General features: G+C 35.4%; 2 long non-coding RNA genes across 2 annotated transcripts; one reads left to right on the top strand and one right to left on the bottom strand.

Annotated features, from left to right (window-relative positions):
• Positions 1 to 390: 390 nt before the first annotated feature.
• LOC139953331 (uncharacterized) lies at positions 391 to 8,452 on the bottom strand. The gene is made up of 3 exons (XR_011787967.1): positions 8,312 to 8,452; positions 6,513 to 6,600; positions 391 to 2,332 (listed from the first exon to the last, which is right to left on the bottom strand). It is a non-coding gene; the product is annotated as an uncharacterized lncRNA (long non-coding RNA).
• A 7,186-nt stretch (positions 8,453 to 15,638) lies between these two features.
• LOC139953321 (uncharacterized) lies at positions 15,639 to 20,130 on the top strand. Its single transcript, XR_011787965.1, has 2 exons — positions 15,639 to 15,777; positions 17,180 to 20,130. It is a non-coding gene; the product is annotated as an uncharacterized lncRNA (long non-coding RNA).
• The last annotated feature ends 50 nt before the right edge of the window (positions 20,131 to 20,180 follow it).

Below are 20,180 nucleotides of genomic sequence, written 5' to 3'. Positions count from 1 at the left end.
CTGGTGTTTGTTCATTAATAAAATATAATTAACGGTAAATGGCGATGGGGTATTCCGCTAGCCGAAATAATTAATTAAGAATAAATAAATATTGTCAATAGAGGGCGCTATTTAATTAAATTAGTCTTGTTTCAAGCCACAAGAGGGCGCACTCTTCCACCTGTATATTATCAGGCGGTTATAACTATGCGCCTGCACATACGTCACAATTTCGTTCTAATCTTCATCAGGTCAAAAAATTTTCAGCACCAACTCGGAGACGCCACAGCCTAGCGGATAAGGACACGGACTCTGGAGGACAACATTGCGGGTTCGAGCCCCGCTCAGGACACCATCAGCTGGACAAGAAGAAGACACGCTCACCAGAGGAACACACACGGACCCTGCACCACGACGAGGAGGCAACATGGCGGCGATACACAAGAGGGAGGCGTGGACCCGGAGAGAGAGAGAGAGGGGTGGTGGTGGTGGACCCCCCAGGAAAGTGGAGACGAGAAATTTTTTTTTTAATTAAATTTTATTTATTTTTAATTAAAAAAAAAAAAAAAATTTAAAATTAGTGGACTTTTGATTTTTTAAAATCGTCTGAAACGCACGCTCGTTAATTTTTGTGATTTTCCATTAAAAAAAATCCAAAATTGTAAAAATTTACAAAATTCACCACTAATTTTTTTTTTTTGGTATTTCATTTTCTTAAAATCGCCTGAAACGCATGCTCGTTAATTTTTATTTGAACTTTTTTTTTTTGCCTGAAAAACTCTAAAAATCTCTGAAATTTACAAAAATTGAGCGTCAAAACCTTCCAAACACCCTTAAAACAGTGCGGGATACACTCCTGAGTTACTCCAGAGTGTCATATTAACATTCTACATGAAATACGCATTCTGGTGACAAAAACACTCACAGAAAAGTGTCTATTTTAATAAATAATTGCTTATATAAACTTTTAACAGCACTTAATGTGTTGGTGCTATACTCTTATTCACAATAACTTAATTGCACAGAGCACACGTTCGTGTATTCTAACCTTCAAACTTCATTTTTTTTTAGTGTAACAGATAGTATGCTACGTATAACTATGAATTGGGAAGCTGTCTTGTTTAAAAAGGGCCTTTTCCACGCAAAATAACCTTGAATTCAAGTGTTATATTAAGTATATCAAACACGAGTATGATAAAATTAGTCTGGTACCTGCATGAAGAATTGTGTTATGTAAGCACTAAGACACGGGAGCTAGACTTCAAGAACTATTGCTAAAAAATGTATGGAAGCTTAAGAAGACCATCTGCATGCCAAGTTTCCAAGTTAAATACATCCAAAAAATATAAAATAATTAGATAACTCTGTATTTAAGGGTTCTCATGGTTTTGTGGAATCTACTGTTCAAGATAAAATGGTGGAAAGACACAATACAGAGCTTTCAGTACTAATCACAAAACTTTATGGAAATGCAGATGTTCACTCTAAGTCTCCATACATTTGCATTCTGTTTAAAACTAGAGGCCCTGCTCGGTTTAAACAATGTTTTGCAGATAAATATCATCACGCGTGATACAAATACATCCAATTACCCACATATAAAACCAAACTAGGCATTTAAACCATGTTTTAACTCTGTCTGACCAGTGTAAAAGTTATGTTTACACTATCAGTATACGTACAATGAGATTGCATGATTTTTCACTTTGTATTCAGTAAAAAGTGTTAAGGCGTAGCTAGTAGCCCTTTGATTTCTGCATTTCAGTACCCATGATTCAAGCCTGATGCTTCATTCTTGTTAAGGCAGGGCAGCTTTTGCTCAGTAAACCTCTATTAGTGAGGGAAAATTGCTTATACCGGAACATGCCAATGGCCACCGAGGCAATGACCAAGATCGAGTGCATGGCGACAATTGCTGCGTTATTTGTCTCAACAAAGTATCAGGCCTGATGATTCAAAGGAATTGCAAAATGTACATGACAATATTCAGCAAAGTTTTTACCTTATAACAAAAACAGCCATAGGAATATACATGGTAAAGATCTGTTTACGCAGAACACTTTGCTTTGAATTAAATTGATCGCTTTTGAAATAAATATCAACTTTGTTTATCAAGTTGCAAACAGTAAAGACTGATGTCTGTGTCGTTTTATCAGAGTCCATGTATTAAACAGATCTTTTTACAATAGTTAAAACTCACTACATGAGACGTACCTTAATATCTTAGTATTGAATGAATCACAAAGTTGAACAAAATTAACTTGAGGCGGTGAGAAGATGCAGCATCTCATAGGCTCTCTTCAGTCAAGCTGGCGCATCTTTCATACCAAGGCTTGTTGTCATCTTGAGTGTTCTATAAACAAAAAATCAAAGAACAAATTTAATGCATGAATGACATGTCAAGAGGAAAGCAGTTGCAAATTGTATGCACTCCCAAAGGGTGATCCCAAAGGGTGTGTTACACGCCAAGGGGTGATCATATTGGGGACCGTTCTAGACTAAAAGACAATTGACGTGCATCTCTACATGCGTCATCGATAACCAAACCCTGTATATCAATAAGTACTGTGAAGCAGCCACTCTCTAGTGTGGTCTCATCTACTTCTATCAGCCAAGGGATACCATAATTGGTGGTTTAAACAGCATTATTGCAATGGTACAGATTTGAAGTACAAGCGATAACAATATTGGTGACGGGTCTAGAAAAACAGAGAAAGTGTTTTCCACTTTTGGCAGTGATACAGATTTGTACAAGAGGTACAGAATCAAAATTGGGGACTGGTTGAAGAACAAAAGGCAAGTAGAAACATATTTGAAGTCGTTCCACAGCCGCCCCCCCCCCCCACACTCTCTAGTCATGTATACCCCAGTCAATGATCTATAGGCAGATCATTGTACCCTCATATCTAGTTGAAATGTCTTGAAAAGTTAAATAGAAACTTTGCTTTTGGTCTGACAATGAGGTCAGTTTTGGCATGTATGTATTAAACTAAAACTAAAATGCCTAGTTCACTATAATCAACATTTTCATAAGCGTACATGATCCAGTGGTATACAGCGATTCGTCCTGCAGGGTTTTAAATGGCGCTTTGTCACTTTGTTGTAACGTAGTTTAAAGTTGTTTAAGAGTGGGTTGTAATGGCTCCTTTAAAGGTCTTATTGTCCCTGATAGATATGATGTCTGTGATGGTAATGAGTGGTATAAACCATACGCTGGATAGGGATGCGGAGTTTAATGCCCACCACCGTACACTTTCATTTTCTAAAAAGGTATTAACCTTAAAACTTATAAGTGTAGCTCCCCCATGGCCTTTTGTACCATTATAAGATGCATTGTTTTGTTGCTTGGTCTGACCTTTTAGAAAGTCAGACAAAGTATGTCTTACAAGGAAATGATGGCATATAATCCTTTGTAACATATTGGGGGTGGGTTCATAATAACAGACAAGGGGGTTGCATGTTTCTGGTTGAAACAGATTTGAAGTAGAAGGAGTAACATGTTGGGGGCGGGTCCTTAATAACAGACAAGGGGGTTGCATGTTTCTGGTTGAAACAGATTTGAAGTAGAAGGAGTAACATGTTGGGGGCGGGTCCTTAATAACAGACAAGGGGGTTGCATGTTTCTGGTTGAAACAGATTTGAAGTAGAAGGAGTAACATGTTGGGGGCGGGTCCTTAATAACAGACAAGGGGGTTGCATGTTTCTGGTTGATACAGATTTGAAGTAGAAGGAGTAACATGTTGGGGGTGGGTCCATAATAACAGACAAGGGGATGCATGTTTCTGGTTGATACAGATTTGAAGTAGAAGGGGTAACATGTTGGGGGCGGGTCCTGAATGGCAGACAAGGGGGTGCAAGTTTCTGGTTAATACAGATTTGAAGTAGTAGAAGGGGTAACATGTTGGGGGCGGGTCCTGAATGGCAGACAAGGGGGCGCATGTTTCTGGTTGATACATATTTGAAATAGAAGAGGTAACTTGTTGGGGGCGGGTCCTGAATGGCAGACAAGGGGGTTGCATATTTCTGGTTGATACTTATTTGAAGTAGAAGGGGTAACATGTTGGGGGCGGGTCCTGAATGGCAGACAAGGGGGTTGCATGTTTCTGGTTGATACATATTTGAAATAGAAGGGGTAACATGTTGGGGGTTGGTACTGAATGGCAGACAAGGGGGTGCATGTTTCTGGTTGATACAGATTTGAAATAGAAGGGGTAACATGTTGGGGGCGGGTCCTGAATGGCAGACAAGGGGGTGCATGTTTCTGGTTGAAACAGATTTGAAGTAGAAGGAGTAACATGTTGGGGGCGGGTCCTTAATAACAGACAAGGGGGTTGCATGTTTCTGGTTGAAACAGATTTGAAGTAGAAGGAGTAACATGTTGGGGGCGGGTCCTTAATAACAGACATGGGGGTTGCATGTTTCTGGTTGAAACAGATTTGAAGTAGAAGGAGTAACATGTTGGGGGCGGGTCCTTAATAACAGACAAGGGGGTTGCATGTTTCTGGTTGAAACAGATTTGAAGTAGAAGGAGTAACATGATGGGGGCGGGTCCTTAATAACAGACAAGGGGGTTGCATGTTTCTGGTTGATACAGATTTGAAGTAGAAGGAGTAACATGTTGGGGGTGGGTCCATAATAACAGACAAGGGGATGCATGTTTCTGGTTGATACAGATTTGAAGTAGAAGGGGTAACATGTTGGGGGCGGGTCCTGAATGGCAGACAAGGGGGCGCATGTTTCTGGTTGATACATATTTGAAATAGAAGAGGTAACTTGTTGGGGGCGGGTCCTGAATGGCAGACAAGGGGGTTGCATGTTTCTGGTTGATACTTATTTGAAGTAGAAGGGGTAACATGTTGGGGGCGGGTCCTGAATGGCAGACAAGGGGGTTGCATGTTTCTGGTTGATACATATTTGAAATAGAAGGGGTAACATGTTGGGGGTTGGTCCTGAATGGCAGACAAGGGGGTGCATGTTTCTGGTTGATACAGATTTGAAATAGAAGGGGTAACATGTTGGGGGCGGGTCCTGAATGGCAGACAAGGGGGTGCATGTTTCTGGTTGATACAGATTTGAAGTAGAAAGGAGTAACTTGTTGGGGGTGGGTCCTGAATGGTAGACAAAGGGGGCCATTCAAGACCCTACCCCAACATGTTACCCCTTCTACTTAAAATCTGTATCAACCCAAACAGTTTTGGGTTGATACAGATTTTAAAGATGCTATGTCAGATTTGTGGCCGATTTGACACAAAAATTTTAATTTAGTTTTGATGGGGTCAAGAAAGTTACAAGTTTTCATTTGATCATTGCTCGAAAAAGTCTGCCAATTGTTAGTAGCAGTGAAATAAAGTGCTCAAAATTAAATTTTTGTCATGGTTCATGACCTTTAAAAGTAAAAGTTTATTTTTTTCCTTAGGGCAGGTGATACTCTTTGAAATACCATTCACTCAAAAAAAATCTATTTTTTAATGTTTGGGGCAAAAAATCTGACATAGCATAGAAGGGGGTAACATTTTGGGGGTGGGTCCTAAATAGCTGATAAGGGGTGCATGTTTTGGGTTGATACAGATTTGAAATAAAAGGGGTAACATTTTGGGGGGTGGGTCCCAAATAGCAGAAAAGGGGTGCATGTTTCTGGTTGATACAGATTTGAAATAGAAGGGGGGTAACATGTTGGGGGCGGGTCCTGAATGGCAGACAAGGGGATGCATGTTTCTGGTTGATACAGATTTGAAATAGAAGGGGGGTAACATGTTGGGGGCGGGTCCTGAATTACAGACAAGGGGATTACATGTTTGTGGTTCATACAGATTTGAAGTTGGGGGTGGGTCCTGAATGACAGAAAAGGGGGTGCATGTTTCTGGTTGGCGACCCAGTCTGTCCCACGCATGGGCGTTTAAATCAATTATTAATACAACCAAATTGCTAAGCATGAACAAATCTTACTGAGCATAAACAGGGCCCAATTCCATAGAATTTCTAAGCAGAAAAAAAAGCTACACACAACAAATTGTGTGTATAGAATATAATTACCAGCAAAATACCATATCACATGTTTATCCTGCTTTTATATACTGAGCAGAAAATATTGAATAAGTACTAATTCTGCTTACAGAAAGCAGTTCCATGAAATTGGGCCTAGTTAACCAGCCAAAACTCCATAAAAGTTACATTGTTGCCACTTATTTCAATTTATTGTGGGAAACACAACAGAACACTTGGAAAACTTGTTTCAGAATTGAATAAATTGTGAGAGTGGGCCGATGTTTAACTGCAATGCATTACCTTTTTATCTGGTTCCGCATTAGGAGCCGGGGACCGGGGCATGCAACTGCCTTCCCAAATCTGGGCAAAACAGTGGGGAAAGTTTGCCCACAGCAAGAAGGGGGAAAATGGACAAAGAAAGCAAAAAATTGTTTGTTTTTTATTATTTTGTGTAACATGACGGGCAAATCGACCCCCACTCCACTCCCCCCCCCCAAAAAAAAGTTGGTACGTACTATTTGGGGTTGAAGAAATTACATTAGACCTACCTTAAAATCCTAAAAGCAAACAAATAGCCAAGCTCAACTGAAGTAACTCAAGGCGCATCTTCAAAGGCTTGTCATCATCTTGAGTGTTCTATAAACAAAAATTAAACAAAACAAATGCATGAATTACATTTTAATCAATCAGGAAAATATACATCAAATGTTTGGGGTCATCACAATTTATTTATTGGTCAATAAAAATAGGGGTAAATAAGGTTGCCCCGTCCCTTTAGTATTTTCTTGCAATGTGTCAGGTTTTTGTTTTGGGATTTTTTTTTTTTTTTTTGAGGGGGGGCGGGCAGGGGCGGGGGGGGGTAGGTAAAGTATTTGAAGAAGATGCACGTCTGGGAGTGATACAGAAAAAGTAAAAGAGGTAATGGTTTGAGGTTGGCCTTGAATCGCAATAAGTGGGAATGATTATAATCATTTGAACTAAAAAGCCCATCAGAGCTCTTATTTTACACTGGACTACTGGCACAAGTCCAAAATCAGGAAAGTCCACAATAAACCAGCGGTTCAAATGTTGAGGAAGTTGCTATATTTTTTTAAGTATTTTCAAAAGGTGATGCCAACTTAAGGATAAAGATGGTGATTGAATTGAGATTGAATTAACAATGTGCAATTTATTTTTTTGCCCACCCATTCCTAAAGCTCACTGGACTGTGTACAACAACAAAGAACACATTTTCTATTGCCTATAACATTTGTGAGATCCGGTTTTGAAAAAGAATTGTGTGCAACCTCTATATCCCATAATTGGAAGATTGCCTGCAGTACTAATCTAGATTCAGATCAATTCCAGAAAATCATTGTATAAAAACATAGGAGGAATTACATCTCATCTTCCCCTTCTTAGCTTCTTCCTTTCTTGTGCCGCTTCATGAAGATTACCGCATTGTGGCTAGGCGCACATGTGAAACCAAGAGACCGTAAGCCAAATCAGGTGCAATTATATATTATACATGGTGTAAGTAAAAACTGGCCAGTAAGATTACTAACTACGTGATCTCGAATGAATGTGTACACAAAGTATCGGAATCTGTCAAATACTGCCACAAACCCCTCACATGATAAGTTGCAGGTGTGGTATGGCAAGTGGACATAAATTAGTGGTGAGCTCCGCTCATGAAAGTGGTCATTTTGTCTTGAATGAGTCTGTAAGGTTGAGGTTCATGAAGACAACAGTTAGTGTGACAGCGGACTGGAATTCAAAATAGTGCTATGACCTAGGAGCATAAAGTTCCCCTAGATAAAGTACATGTTAGAAAAGAGTTGATAGGTCAAGCAACTCACACTATCTAGCTGTATCTGTCAAATACTGCAACAAACTCCTCACGGGATGTAAGTCATTTGGATTGTATCTAGCCTAGTCTTAAACGAGTCTATTGGAGGAACTTCTCTTATACATACTGATAGGCGGTTCCATTCAACGAGTGTTCTTGGAACAAAGGAACATTTGTAGCACTAGCAGTCCTTATAAACTATTGGTTGAACTTTGAAGAGTACGGGTGGGTGAACGAAATTGATGAAGATTTCCTAGTGAGAGTTTGGTTTCCCTGTGGTTTGGGTTGATACTGGTCCGTGTTGATAGCAACTTACACTACTTCTTAAGCCCTCGCGAGTAAACACTCAGGCGTTGATGACCTGTTTTACAGGCATTAGTGATCATAGACACACTGACACTGTGACAGTCATGACTTTGACACTGACAGCTGAGTGAGTGCTTGATTTGGGAAATTGTTTCCTAACATAACATAGCAGGAAAAGTAACTTACAATCGATAAATAGTAACTGTAACTAACCTTGAGTGTATAGGGTGATACTCCGGGTTCGATCAACAGCTTTTATTTGACAAGGAATCTTTTGGTCATGTAAAAAACAGTGTCTGAAGTGTTCAAGTTGCAACCAGTTTTTATCCACGTGCGTAACGCCATGTTGACTGTTGATCAATACTGTCTAAAAAACAACTAGAGAGGGCGCACTCCACGACAGCTCCAAAAAATCATCCATTGTACTCTACGTTCGGATCCTGTGATTTTTCATCCAAAAACTTCAGGCAAAATGTCTCCTTAAAGACCATCCATAGGATTCATGTAAATGTGGCTGTTCGACAGAGGCTGACCGCAGATACCAAGGTATGTTTTAGGGTGATATATTGAGAAACACACATTTCCTGATACTTTTATGTTTGCAAAATTTGCACTATGGGCCTCGAGACACGACAGCCACATGGGCACCGTACAGCAATGCTTTGATACGGGTGAGCGCGTTCATTGAAGTCACCACGGACGCCATTTTGAAACACCCAAAACTGCATAATGTGCATACAATCCTGTTGAGCCGAGATTAATTAGTAAAATGCTTGCTTGTTCGGAAATTACAGGTTTGTAAATAACTTATACCTCCAGATTTGTGAATAACTGATATTTTGTTTGCAGGTTCATTTTCTTAACGGTAAACAACGTATACTTCTTTGTGCAGGTTTTATATCCCACTCTGAGCTTTTTTATTCAAACTTTGTAAATAACTGATCAATTTTGGTTTGCAGGTTTTATATCCCATTCTAGGTTGGTAAAATAACTGATAAATTTTATTGTATTTTTTATTCCAGATTTGTAAATAACTGATAACTTTTGTTTCCAGTCTCTTTTTCTTTACAGGTTTGTAAATAACTTATACTTTTTATTTTATTTTTTGTTTCAGATTTATAAATAACTGATAAATTTTGTTTCCAATTTCTTTTTCTTTACAGGGTTGTAAATAACTTATACTTTTTAATTTATGTTTTTATTCCAGATTTGTAAATAACTGATCAATTTTGTTTCCAATTTCTTTTTCTTTACAGGTTTGTAAATAATGTATACTTTTTATTTTATGTTTTCATTACAGGTTTGTAAATAACTGAAAAATTTTGTTTCCAGTTTCTTTTTCTTTACAGGTTTGTTAATTTTTTATTCCAGATTTGTAAATAACTGATAAATTTTGTTTCCAATTTCTTTTTGTTTACAGGTTTTTAAATAACTTTACTTTTTATTTTATGTTTTTATTACAGATTTGTAAATAACTGATAAATTTTGTTTCCGGTTTCTTTTTCTTTACAGGTTTGTAAATAACCTATACTTTTTATTTTTTTATTTTTTATTACAGATTTGTAAATAACTGATAACTTTTGTTTCCAGTTTCTTTTTCTTTACAGGTTTGTAAATAACCATACACTTTTTATTTTATGTATATTACAGATTTGTAAATAACTGATAAATTTTGTTTCCAGTTTCTTTTTCTTTGCAGGTTTGTAAATAATTTATACTTTTTATTTTATTTTTTTATTACAGATTTGCAAATAACTGATAAATTTTGTTTCCAGTTTCTTTTTTTTACAGGTTTGTAAATAATGTATACTTTTTTTATTTATTTATTTTTTGTATTACAGATTTGTAAATAACTGATAACTTTTATTTCCAGTTTCTTTTTCTTTACAGGTTTGTAAATAACTTACACTTTTTATTTTATGTTTTATTACAGATTTGTAAATAACTGAAAATTTTCTCTCCAGTTTCTTTTTCTTTGCAGGGTTGTAAATAACTTATACTTTTTAATTTATGTTTTTATTCCAGATTTGTAAATAACTGATCAATTTTGTTTCCAATTTCTTTTTCTTTACGGTTTGTAAATAATGTATACTTTTATTTTATGTTTTTATTACAGATTTGTAAATAACTGATAAATTTTGTTTCAAGTTTCTTTTTATTTACAGGTTTATTAATTTTTTCATCAAGATTTGTAAATAACTGATAAATTTTGTTTCTAGTTTCTTTTTCTTTACAGGTGCGTAAATAACTTTACTTTTTAGTTTATGTTTTATTCCAGATTTGTAAATAACTGATAAGTTTTGTTTCCAGTTTCTTTTTCTTTACAGGTTTGTAAATAACTTTACTTTTTATTTTATGTTTTATTCCAGATTTGTAAATAACTGATAAATTTTGTTTCCAGTTTTCTTTTCTTTACAGGTTTGTAAATAACTTACACTTTTTTTTTATTTTTTTTATTACAGATTTGTAAATAACTGATAACTTTTATTTCCAGTTTCTTTTTCTTTACAGGTTTGTAAATAACTTATACTTTTTATTTATTTTTTTTAATACAGATTTGTAAATAACTGATAACTTTTATTTCCAGTTTCTTTTTCTTTACAGGTTTGTAAATAACTTACACTTTTTATTTTATGTTTTATTACAGATTTGTAAATAACTGATAAATTTTGTTTCCAGTTTCTTTTTCTTTACAGGTTTGTAAATAACTTACACTTTTTATTTTATGTTTTATTACAGATTTGTAAATATTTGAAAATTTTCTCTCCAGTTTCTTTTTCTTTGCAGGGTTGTAAATAACTTATACTTTTTAATTTATGTTTTTATTCCAGATTTGTAAATAACGATCAATTTTGTTTCCAATTTCTTTTTCTTTACAGGTTTGTAAATAATGTATACTTTTATTTTATGTTTTTATTACAGATTTGTAAATAACTGATAAATTTTGTTTCAAGTTTCTTTTTATTTACAGGTTTATTAATTTTTTCATCAAGATTTGTAAATAACTGATAAATTTTGTTTCCAGTTTCTTTTTCTTTACAGGTGCGTAAATAACTTTACTTTTTATTTTATGTTTTTTTCCAGATTTGTAAATAACTGATAAGTTTTGTTTCCAGTTTCTTTTTCTTTACAGGTTTGTAAATAACTTTACTTTTTATTTTATGTTTTATTCCAGATTTGTAAATAACTGATAAATTTTGTTTCCAGTTTTCTTTTCTTTACAGGTTTGTAAATAACTTACACTTTTTATTTATTTTTTTTATTACAGATTTGTAAATAACTGATAACTTTTATTTCCAGTTTCTTTTTCTTTACAGGTTTGTAAATAACTTATACTTTTTATTTATTTTTTTTCATCAAGATTTGTAAATAACGGATAACTTTTATTTCCAGTTTCTTTTTCTTTACAGGTTTGTAAATAACTTACACTTTTTATTTTATGTTTTATTACAGATTTGTAAATAACTGATAAATTTTGTTTCCAGTTTCTTTTTGTTTACAGGTTTGTAAATAACTAATCAATTTTGTTTCCAGTTTCTTTTTCTTTACAGGTTTGTAAATAACTTTACTTTTATTTCATGTTTTATTACAGATTTGTAAATAACTGATAAATTTTGTTTCCAGTTTCTTTTTTTTTTACAGGTTTGTCAATAACTTATACTTTTTGTTTTGCAGGTTTTAGTTTTTTTTTAAAGTTTGTAATAACTTGGTAGGTTTTATACCCCCCCCCCTTTATTTGGTGGGGGGGGGGGGTGGTTACAGGTTTGTATAAATAAGTTTTTATCATGTTTAATACTGACCATCTTTTGTCCAAACCACTTACTCCCATTGGTTCATAGCCACTGGTGTTAATAATAGTATACAAAATAATGCAATTGTCCCTATAAAGTATATTTTGTTCCGGGTGCAAGCATAGAGTAAGGAACACTGTCAAGTCCTGTTACATTATTCGCTTAATTTGTCAAAATGCTTACATATAATTGCCCATAACATTTCCTTGGTGTATAAACTCAGTGCTGTCTTTTCTCGTTTTGTTTTCTAGGATGCTAGTGGACAGTACATCGATGAACTGGCATTCGAGTTGGATCATTACCATAGTCATAGAGACTCCCTCTGAATGGAGTGGCATATTGACCTATAAAGTATAGACATTTCTTGCCAAACGAGTTGAACAACTTTGGAAAGCCGTAAATTCAAGTTAAAAACAGATTTAGTCATCATTTGTTAAAATGTTATAGTAAATATTCAAAAATATGTGGAATTTGTTGGAAACAAATCATAAAGAGATATTTCAACCCAAGAATCCTTACAGAAAATGCTAAAGACTCCCCACAGTTTTTAATTTAAATGTTTAAACAAAATTGATTGTTTTGCTTATTGTTTAGCTGTCCATGCCAACCGGTAGGTGCACTTTGCTAATCAACAATGGAAAGATCTATAATAAAAATGTGTGGAAATTCACTAAACTGCACAATCACACCTCTGAATATATGAGACTAAAAAAGTATGTGTAAATTGGTCCCTGGGGGGGGGGGGTATGCACAAATGTGCTCAACATTTAATTGATTAAAGATTCAAATAAATAGGTTGGTTGTATATTTTATTTATCATTGTGTTTACAGAGAGAACATGCTTTTTAAATAAACGGTTAGCATCTATTCAATTAAAAAGTGCCTCCATCTTCAAAATTTATCATAGGGGTACTGTCAGATGATAAACAACAAAAGTAGATCGATTTTAGTAGATATATTTAATATTTTGTTTATCCTTGTGTTAACAGAAAAACATGATTTTTTAAATAAAATTGTTAGCAAATTAAGGATTGTCTCGAGATTCAAGTTTGTTATAGGAGTACTCTGTCAGATAAACAATAAAACCGTCTCTTGAAGATTGCCCAATGAGTAGAGCTTTGTTTTGTTATGCTAATTAGTTGCTTAAAGGCACTGGACACTATTGGTAATTACTCAAAAACAATTGTTGGCATTAAAACTTACTTGGACACGAGTAATGGGGAGCTGTGAGAACTGGCTCCCTTTGAAGTAACGCAGTTTTTGAGAAAGGGGTAACTTCTGACTCAATATATCAATTGAATAAGAGACCTCAGCTGATGTCTCGAATTCAAGTCTAATGAAAGCACACGACTTGCGCGACAAGGGTATTTTTTCTTCCATTATTCTCTGGCAATTTCAAAGAGCCTAATTTTTCTCAGGTTTGTTATTTTGTGCATAATATTATATTGAGATACACAAGTGAGCAAACTGGTCTTTGACAATTATTACCAAATGTGCCCAGTGTCTTTAAAGCCTGGGCCAACTTTCATAGAGCCGCTTGAGCATAAAAGTAGCTTAGCACAAACTATTTATGATTACCAGAATAGGGTGATCATCCAAAATAACATGTCGAATGTATAAGTCATCCTTGCTCCTTTTTGCTTAGCAGAAAGTTGTTAAGCAATATTTCTTGCTTAAGCAGCTCTATGATATTAAGTCCTGGGTTGGGCACGATCACATGGTGCAAAAGACACAACTTAATTCGGCCGGGAGGGCCATCGCATTCTGAAATAAATCTTGTAGGTATCAGCAGGGGATCTATACATTCACTTCACGTTGGATTTAGTTTTTCCGACCAGATGTCATTTTGAGCATCATTCTCTAAGATATCAAAGATTGTTGAGTATAACACCTGCTGCCTCTACCGGTGTTCTTGGTCGTGGCCTCTTGAGGAACCGGGCTCAATTTCATAGAGTTGCTTAAAGGGACAGGTTGCCTGGGGATCGGTCGAGTTGGTCTTAGACTTGATGACAAGTCGTTAGGCGCTGCCTATTTTGTAACACATTCTGTCATTCATGCAACAATCACAGTGCGATTATACACATGCAACGGTCGTAGGTAGAGCGTGGCATCACTCACACGCATATACTGGGATCGAGGATGAGCGTACCGTCCCCGCGTAGCTACACCGCGCCTAACAATTACCGTCTTGACTTCAAGACTAAGTTAGTCCATGGAAAGCGCTAGTAACAGTTTGTCATACAATGCCTAATAATGGTTAGAAAGATGTTTAGAAGCCTTGGTCTCAGGTGTACCGGGCTCAATTTCATAGAGTTGCTTAAAATGGACAGGTTACCTGGGGATCGGTCGAGTTGGTCTTAGACTTGATGACAAGATCGGTCAAGCTGGTCTATGCAAACGCGTTTGAAAACGTTTGTCATAAAATGCATTGGTTACAGAAAGATGTTTTAAAAGTAGAATAAAATGATCCACACTAATCAACCCCTAGGCTTCGAAATTGAGTGGTTTTACCTTTTACTTACCAAACTAACACGGTCGGCCATTTTATGGAGTCAACAAAAATTAATTATTAACACAAAATGGCGTGTCGTGTAAGTTTACGGCGTATAGGGAAAACCATGCAATTTTGAGGTATGTTTGCGTGAATTGCTTCTCACAGACCACCTCGACCGATAGGCAGCGGCGTGTCCCTTTAAAGGAACATTGCAGAATTGGTTTTTGTTGCTGGCATGAGTGTAAGTGCTTTATGTATCCCACCATAAATACATAAACTGACAAACCTGTAGAAGTTTGAGATCGATCGGCCATCTGGGTCACGAGAGAATAGTGAAAAAACGATTACAAATTTTACATTGCATCGATGCCAAAATAAAATTTCATATAAGTGATAAACTCCAAACGCTAAGTTAGATTATTTTCGTTTCTTGTCAATAATTATGATATTTACGACAGAAACGTTTCAAGGGATGTTTTCAACTATCATCATCATTAGACCGTGTAAGTTTTATGTAAAATCTGTGATCTTCACGATTTTTGTTTCTTACAAATTCTGTAACGTTCCTTTAAGCTTGATTGCCCCAAAATTCTGTTAAGCAGGAAAATGTGCGAGCTAGTCACTCATTGTAGATAATGACATGGTTAGGTTGCCTGGTAAAGCTTATGAATCTGGGACCAATTTGCATGAAGTCTGTAGCCCAAAAATCTAACTGACGGGCCCCAACTTCATGTGCATACACCAGAATAAAGTTAAAAGCAAAAATACAATGTCATTGTACAATAATACAACTGCTTTTATTTTTTTATTTTCAGATTACGCCTATTTAAGTAATTATTGTTTCTGCCTAAAGAAAGCAGTTTCATGCCATTGGGCCCAGGTAACCGACCCGAGTTAATACTGTTGTCACTCTCCTTTTGCACATTAAATATAATTTGCTAAGCAGATTTTCGTTTTTATTGCTTAGAACAGCTTTTATGATAATGAAAAAAAAAATGCTTTTGTAAATCAAACTTCAAAGAAATTAATAGTTCATAAGTCCACACAATTATTTAGAAAACCAAAGGAATTCAATCATTGTCTTCATTTCTAAAACTGCCTATAAACATTAATGAAAGTCTTAAATTTGTTGGGGGGACTTAGGCCCTTTTCGTCCTAGGGCTAAACGAGATGACGGAGCCTATAGTCAAATCCCAGACCGAAGATGTGACATCGCCGCCTAGAGTGCGCCCTCTGTAGCTCAGTTTTAGGCAGGTAGTAAACAGCGAAATTTTGACGTATCTCATGCTCGATTTTTGTTCATCTAAAAACTCAGGCTAAATGGCTCCTTCAAGACCGTCTATAGGATTCATGTTACTGTGACTGTTTATCAGAGGCTGACCGGACCTATCAAGGTATGTTATAAAGTATTATATTGAGAAACACGCATTTCCTGATACGTTTATGTTGCATGTTTGCATGTTTTGATTTAACGAGTACACAACCCTTACCGCATGATCACCGTACATCCCTGACCGGTGGTACCTGACCATTGTACGGCGGCAACCCTCTGGTCTGTGGAGGGTGATTGTACGTAGTTGTATGTGTCGTAGTAGTTGTCTCTGCTTACACTTACAGTAGTTGTTGGTCCTATTTCAAGCCCAGATTCCAATCAACCAAGACCAAACAGTATTTTAAGTAGGAGTCAGCACATTATATTTTTAAAGCTTTTATTATTATTATTAATATTATTGTTAATACTTTGTGAGGGGGGGGGGGTAGAAAGCTAAATTAATGTCCAAACAACCAAAGACCAAACTTTTTACATAGGAGTGTACACATTACTTTTTATTTATTTTATTTATTTTTTCGTGGTAAATTTACGAAACTTTGGATGAAAACTTTTTAAGATTTGTTTGTGATTATAATGTCAAACTAACTTAAGGGAAAAATATTTCACGCAGCTTTGGAATTTTATTGGGTTATTGTACATAAATTAGTTATTTTTTACAGTGATAATTTTTGCAATATTATTGATGAAAATCTTTTTCCTTGTTTTGTTCGAAATTTTATACTATAATTGTTTTATTTTTTTGTTTGTGAAGGCCATATGATGCTTAGTGTTTTTTGGCTTTTGACGATATATATTTTATTGTTATCTGTTAATACTTGTTTCAACACAGTTATTAGAATTGTTTTTCAGTTTGGACAAACCTTTTTTTGTGAGGACTAAGTGTAAATTTGTTGACACTCTTTTGCAAAACACCATTTTATGTATTTTTTATTTTATTTATTTAAATAATTATTTTGTTATTGTTTTTTTCCTCCCTTTTTTTTAATTTTTTTTTTTGGTGGGGGGGGGGGGGTCATTCCATGCCAAGTTTAAAATAATTGTTGGTCCTGCCTCAAAAATCAAACTTTTTAATTTTTGAGATGTTTTTTTCTTAAAGTTCTCTAAGAATTTGATGTCAATTTTTTTTCAGTAACACAAATTGTTGGTTGTGGCCCAAACATTAAAAGACTCATAAACTTGTGAGAATTATTTTTAAATTTTCATACAAGTTTTGAATGTTTTGACAAAGTCTTGAGAAGCAGATTTTTTCAGGTCATTTTGAAGTCATATTATAATCGTTGTTGGTCGTGCCTCAATTGTTTTATTGGATTTATACACATTGGACGAGGATCATCAAATCAATCTCAATTCGGTTGAAATACAATACTTTTGAGAAACACAATTTTTTATTTTGCTTATGACTCAAACATTTTATTGGAATTGAAACGATGTTGTTTTGACGATACTTTTTTTTTTTTTTGCAGATCTCATATGAATCTTTGGAATCCAAATTGCAGCATGGAATTGACAACCAACAAGAGACAAAACAACCCGGATCAGAAGAATATTAAAGGGACACCTGATATGATTCCTACATGGGTAGCAACGCCTGATTCCTACATGGACAGCATTGTTTGATTCCTATATGGACAGCAATATTGGATTCATACATGAACACTCATTCTTACACGGACAGTAAAAACTTGATTACTAATAAAATTCATGGACAGCAAATCTAATTTGTTATTCGTACGTGGGCAGCAAATCTAATTCAAACATGGACAGCAAAGTAGACAGCAATATCTGATTCCTACATGGACAGCAACATCTGGACCCAATCTGATAATGGCTCATGCTTACCAGTGGATTCTGTGCTGGTGAGCACCCTTTTTGCTTTGGGGCAAGCGCCGAATGTTCACCTCAAACTTCCGTTAATCAGGGAATGTTTTTAAGAGCAGACAGTTTCTTGTAATTTTCGATGCATGAAATAACAAACCTGTGAAAATTTGAGATTGATTGGTCATCCAAGTTGCGAGAAAATAATGGAGTTAAAAACACCCTTGTCGCACAAGTTGTGTGCTTTCAGATGCTTGAACTTGAGTGAAGAAAAGTGACCAGTGAAAATTATCATGTTTAAGTAAAACATAAGATTTTTACATTTATTTACATTAATTCAAATCCCGTGGAAGTTTCCTCCTATCCAAAAGGTACAAGTAATGTAATATACAAACAACTGATGATTTTCTGGTAAAAGCTTATCACTACAGTAGCAACTATTTTCTTTAATAGTGATAATTTAAGTTATTTAAAAAGATTCATGTTATTTATAATAATTATGTAAATAAAATGGTCAACAATTATAATGTAAATGATCCCTCTGTTCGACTGTTTTTTATTCTGTTTTACTGGTGTTTGTTCATTAATAAAATATAATTAACGGTAAATGGCGATGGGGTATTCCGCTAGCCGAAATAATTAATTAAGAATAAATAAATATTGTCAACAGAGGGCGCTATTTAATTAAATTAGTCTTGTTTCAAGCCACAAGAGGGCGCACTCTTCCACCTGTATATTATCAGGCGGTTATAACTATGCGCCTGCACATACGTCACATTTTCGTTCTAATCTTCATCAGGTCAAAAAATTTTCAGCACCAACTCGGAGACGCCACAGCCTAGCGGATAAGGACACGGACTCTGGAGGACAACATTGCGGGTTCGAGCCCCGCTCAGGACACCATCAGCTGGACAAGAAGAAGACACGCTCACCAGAGGAACACCCACGGACCCTGCACCACGACGAGGAGGCAACATGGCGGCGATACACAAGAGGGAGGCGTGGACCCGGAGAGAGAGAGAGAGGGGTGGTGGTGGTGGACCCCCCAGGAAAGTGGAGACGAGAAATTTTTTTTTTAATTAAATTTTATTTATTTTTAATTAAAAAAAAAAAAAAAAATTTAAAATTAGTGGACTTTTGATTTTTTAAAATCGTCTGAAACGCACGCTCGTTAATTTTTGTGATTTTCCATTAAAAAAAATCCAAAATTGTAAAAATTTACAAAATTCACCACTAATTTTTTTTTTTTGGTATTTCATTTTCTTAAAATCGCCTGAAACGCATGCTCGTTAATTTTTATTTGAACTTTTTTTTTTTGCCTGAAAAACTCTAAAAATCTCTGAAATTTACAAAAATTGAGCGTCAAAACCTTCCAAACACCCTTAAAACAGTGCGGGATACACTCCTGAGTTACTCCAGAGTGTCATATTAACATTCTACATGAAATACGCATTCTGGTGACAAAAACACTCACAGAAAAGTGTCTATTTTAATAAATAATTGCTTATATAAACTTTTAACAGCACTTAATGTGTTGGTGCTATACTCTTATTCACAATAACTTAATTGCACAGAGCACACGTTCGTGTATTCTAACCTTCAAACTTCATTTTTTTTTAGTGTAACAGATAGTATGCTACGTATAACTATGAATTGGGAAGCTGTCTTGTTTAAAAAGGGCCTTTTCCACGCAAAATAACCTTGAATTCAAGTGTTATATTAAGTATATCAAACACGAGTATGATAAAATTAGTCTGGTACCTGCATGAAGAATTGTGTTATGTAAGCACTAAGACACGGGAGCTAGACTTCAAGAACTATTGCTAAAAAATGTATGGAAGCTTAAGAAGACCATCTGCATGCCAAGTTTCCAAGTTAAATACATCCAAAAAATATAAAATAATTAGATAACTCTGTATTTAAGGGTTCTCATGGTTTTGTGGAATCTACTGTTCAAGATAAAATGGTGGAAAGACACAATACAGAGCTTTCAGTACTAATCACAAAACTTTATGGAAATGCAGATGTTCACTCTAAGTCTCCATACATTTGCATTCTGTTTAAAACTAGAGGCCCTGCTCGGTTTAAACAATGTTTTGCAGATAAATATCATCACGCGTGATACAAATACATCCAATTACCCACATATAAAACCAAACTAGGCATTTAAACCATGTTTTAACTCTGTCTGACCAGTGTAAAAGTTATGTTTACACTATCAGTATACGTACAATGAGATTGCATGATTTTTCACTTTGTATTCAGTAAAAAGTGTTAAGGCGTAGCTAGTAGCCCTTTGATTTCTGCATTTCAGTACCCATGATTCAAGCCTGATGCTTCATTCTTGTTAGGGCAGGGCAGCTTTTGCTCAGTAAACCTCAATTAGTGAGGGAAAATTGCTTATACCAGAACATGTCAATGGCCACCGAGGCAATGACCAAGATCGAGTGCATGGCGACAATTGCTGCGTTATTTGTCTCAACAAAGTATCAGGCCTGATGATTCAAAGGAATTGCAAAATGTACATGACAATATTCAGCAAAGTTTTTACCTTATAACAAAAACAGCCATAGGAATATACATGGTAAAGATCTGTTTACGCAGAACACTTTGCTTTGAATTAAATTGATCGCTTTTGAAATAAATATC

This window comes from Asterias amurensis, chromosome 21 (genome assembly GCF_032118995.1).
Source record: "Asterias amurensis chromosome 21, ASM3211899v1".
Classification (NCBI taxonomy): Eukaryota; Metazoa; Echinodermata; class Asteroidea; order Forcipulatida; family Asteriidae; genus Asterias; species Asterias amurensis.
Note: the sequence above shows the minus strand (reverse complement) of the source record. Positions and strands in the feature narration are given on the sequence as shown.